Source organism: Vicia villosa, linkage group LG4, assembly GCF_029867415.1.
Source record: "Vicia villosa cultivar HV-30 ecotype Madison, WI linkage group LG4, Vvil1.0, whole genome shotgun sequence".
Taxonomy (NCBI): domain Eukaryota; kingdom Viridiplantae; phylum Streptophyta; class Magnoliopsida; order Fabales; family Fabaceae; genus Vicia; species Vicia villosa.
Window position 1 is genome coordinate 103,939,674 of NC_081183.1, and position 4,504 is coordinate 103,944,177.

Sequence of the window (4,504 nt, forward strand, 5' to 3'; positions counted from 1 at the left end):
ATGATACTTGAACATGTTTCTTTCAATGTCAGAGCTGGGGATGAGATCAAATGCACAATTGCAGAGTTGCAGTAGTTGAGAGCTGTGCCGGAAAACATACCTTTGGATATAGTTTTTTAAGATGAGCATTTGCTAGTCATAAATAAACCTGCTTACATGGTGATTCTAAGCCTCTTGCTCTAAGTTGTTATTTTAAAATCTTGCATAATCCTCGTGTATAATTGCACAGTAGATAGTATGACTGTGCGAGGTTCTTGTTTTTTATTTATAAATTGATTTCAAACTATCAGAAGTTCAATACTTAATTAAATTCAGGCTGTTTAGACTTTAGACTAAACAACTGTTTCATTCCGTTCTGGTAGTGCTAGAAGCTAATTATTTAAATTGATTTATAATCATGTCAGAAATTTTCAGCATTAAAATGGAAAAGAACTCAAAATATTGATATTGACAATTGTCATTATTTAGTCTCTAACCTAGGTTGTGCATCCAGCACCTGCAAATACGTCTGGGACACTTGTCAATGGCATCCTTCACCACTACAACCTGCCAAATGTTGAATATTCTAAAGAGGAAGCTCTTTCAGATCCAGAAGATTTTGATGATGAACTTAATGGCTTCTCATCTAAGGCAACTTCTTGTGAAGGGTTAGATTCTAGATTGTCTTCGCCTAGGGATTGTACATAGATTAGACAAAGGCACGAGTGGGTTGCTAGTTGTGGCCAAGGTACTTTTTATGTTTTCTCAATCTTGTTAAAGTGCCTAACTTTAATGAAGAATGAAACTATTTTCACATTTCAAAAGATTAGCATTCATCTTACACTCTAATATATGTATGCCTTGATATCAGGATGAACATTCTCATCAGAAATTGTTTGAACAATTCAAGCTACGCACTATTAAGAGGGTCTATGTCAGTCTCACTGCTGGGGTACCTACTCCAGTTGCTGGGCGTGTTGAGGTTCCGGTTGGTCGGGATCCTAATAACCGGCTTCGGATGACCGTTGTTGCTGGAGCGGTTAATTCTATAAAGGCTCGTCATGCTGCTAGTAGGTGATCTATGTAACGCCCGTATAATTTTAATATTAATTTAATTTTATTATTGAATTAATAATTAGAATTATTAAAGAAATTGTGGAAATAATAAATAAATGAGGTTTTGGCTTTTGGGCCATATGTGGAAATAGTGGAAGAAGGGGGGGTGATTCTGTAAAACCTTTTTCTAATTTTATTATTTCATAAACATTGGATTTGGGAACCAAGAAAGAGCGTGAAAGAAAGAAGTCTGAAGAACGAGGAACGCGAAGGAGAACGATAGAGGGAGAGACCAAGAATCCAGAATTATCTAAGGTAAGGGGGGACTTGTCTTGATTACCATCTATTATCGGGTTAGGGGTTGATAATGCTGAATAGATGTAGAATTCGGATCAATGGAGTCATATAATAGGTTTAGGGATTGTGTCAATTGTGTGATATTTGACCCTGTGTTTTGAATCTATGATGTATGCGTTGTTATAATCTCAATTGATGAATATTTGGGGCATTATGAGACGTAAATTGTGTTGTTTGTGCATTATAATTCTCCATGTTCGCACTGGTATGTGTTGGGGTGTTTGGGATACATGGAATGCTGTTTTTCTGCAGATTGGGGTTTCCAGAATCGCGGTTCGCGCCGCGTACAGAGGGGAGGCGCCGCGAACCTGAAGGCAAAAGGTCAGGAAGTTTTGTTGCGTTCAGTACGCGCCGCGAACGGGTGACCGCGCCGCGAAGGCGTTGTTCCAAATCGTTCCGCGCCGCGAACATGTGTACGCGCCGCGAAGGCGTTGTTTCGATTCGTACCGCGCCGCGAATGTTGATGGCGCCGCGTGCTGTTGATGTTTTGGGATATTTTAAGAAAGTTCAAAGAGGCGTAACTTTCTAACCGTTGGTTCATTTGATGCACCGTTTTGGGCTAAATGAACTTTATTAAACGATCTATGTGATGATGATTTGACTGGTTTTAGAATGATGATATTATATGTTGCTATTTCTTGATGATGACGATGATTGTAGCAAATATGTACGTGTTTCGACATGATGATGATAGAATTGTGGTTGAATGATGTTAATATATATGAACATACTTGAATGATGATGATGATGATTGAGGATGATGTTGATAATGATATAAGTATGTTATATATGTTGCATTCATTCATGTGCATTGTTGATACTGTATCCATAAGGGATGTGTTGGATCAGTGAAGGGCATGATTCCCATTGTGTGGAATCTGTGCTGGCAGGGCCGTATCTGGATGATGATAGATCGGTCATGGGTTATTCCCATTGGATGACGTTGGTACCACATGCATAGTGTCAGTTCATTCATATGCATGATTTATGACATGATTTGGAGGTATTTCAGTGTTGTAAATGCTGATGATGTATTGGTTGTTATTTGTTTTGTTTTGATTATCTGTTTATGAAACAATGGGGTGAATGATGCAACTGTGACGTGTTATTGCTTTATAACCTTATAACATTTGTTAATTATGACGAGACTCACCCTTACATGTTGTCATTTTCAGATTGAGGATAGCGGCTGATCGACTCGATGAGGATTAGCTCATGAGTCAGTGTTTTTAGTTAGCGTCAGGTGTCATGCTCTGGTAGTTGTAACACTGGGAACGTTTGTTTGTAGTTTGATTGTAACTCTATATTTATCTGTTTTGGTTGAAGTCTGAGACATTTAGTAATAATGTAGACTTGATGATGTATTTTTCCGCTGCGTAGAACATGGTTTGGATAATGAGTTATGATTTCAGGTGTTCCAATGATGCATGACTTATGTGACGTGTGCTTTTGTTATTTATGAAGTGTGATACCTCTCTACATGTTACTCTGATTTAAATAATTTGTTTAATTGCCGCGGGTTATTTAGAGGGGTGTTACAATAGTGGTATCAGAGCATAGTCGGTCGTTGTGACCAGAGTCTTAGTGTCAGTGTCAGTTTTCCTGTGTATACGACTAATACGAGTTATTGTCGATACTTGTTCTGACTGGATTGTTGTATTTAAGCAGAACAAATGGCTGGAAGAGGAGGAAGAAACGATGATGCTCTTGCTGAGGCTCTGGGCATGATTGCTGGTGTGCTTGGAGGAGGGACTGTAGGAACAGGGATTGGAGCTGATAGGCAACTGGGGAATTTTCAGAGGAAAAATCCTCCATTGTTCAAAGGCACGCACGATCCTGAGGGTGCTCAGAAATGGCTCAAAGAGATCGAGAGGATTTTCCGAGTCATAGATTGTGCTGAGAATCTCAAGGTGAGGTTTGGTACCCACATGTTGTCTGAGGAGGCTGATGACTGGTGGTTGACAACAAAAGCTGAACTGGATGCCGGCGGTACAGCGGTTACTTGGGCTATATTTAAAAGGGAGTTTCTGAGGAGGTATTTTCCTGAGGATGTCAGGGGCAGAAAAGAAGTGGAATTTTTGGAGTTGGTTCAAGGTAACATGACTGTACCAGAGTATGCTGCCAAGTTTGTGGAACTGGCAAAGTACTATGTGCACTACAACAACGACGAAGCCAGTGAATTCTCGAAATGTGTCAAGTTTGAGAATGGCCTCCGTGACGAGATCAAACAGGGTATCAGGTACCAGAGGATCCGGAGATTTGTTGATCTGGTGGATTGTAGCAGGATTTTTGAGGAAGATAGCATCAAGCTGAAGTCATCTCACTCTCGCGAGTTGGTTGACAGAAAGGGGAAGAAGCCTATGGACAGAGGTAAACCATATGGTAGAGGTAAACCTGTTGATTGGAAGAAACCCAGTGGGGGAGATTCCAGTGCTCGTATCAGATGCTACAATTGTGGTGAGATGGGACATCGTAGGAATGAGTGTAAGCTGAACCAGAAGAAGTGCTTCAAGTGTGAGGAAGTGGGTCATGTCGCGGCTGATTGTAAGAAGAGAGTTGTGACTTGTTACAACTGTGGTGAAGAGGGTCACATCAGTCCTAATTGTCCTAAGCCAAAGAAGAACCAATCGGGAGGAAAAGTTTTTGCTTTGACCGGGTCAGAGACTACTCCAGAGGACAGATTGATTAAAGGTACGTGTTTCATTCATGGCACACCTTTAGTTGCGATTATTGATACTGGAGCAACTCATTCTTTTATTTCTTTGGACTGTGCTACGAGGTTAAATCTTGAGATATCTGACATAAATGGAAGTATGATTATTGACACTCCTGCGTCGGGTTCAGTAACTACTTCGTCTGCATGCTTGAATTGTCCGGTTGACATTTTTGGTAGAGAATTCGGAATGGACTTAGTGTGCCTTCCGTTGAAAGAACTTGATGTAATCCTGGGAATGAACTGGTTGGAGTTCAACCGTGTTCATATCAACTGTTTTGAGAAGACGGTAACTTTTCCTGAAGAGGGTTGTGCTGATAATCTGGAAATGACAGCTAGGCAGGTGAATGAGGCTATCGGAGATGGTGCAACGGTATTTATGTTGTTCGCAATGATGAA

General features: G+C 40.5%; 1 pseudogene; it reads left to right on the top strand.

The window, feature by feature from the left end:
* On the top strand, positions 1-1,057 carry LOC131597601 (RNA pseudouridine synthase 2, chloroplastic-like; annotated as a pseudogene).
* The last annotated feature ends 3,447 nt before the right edge of the window (positions 1,058-4,504 follow it).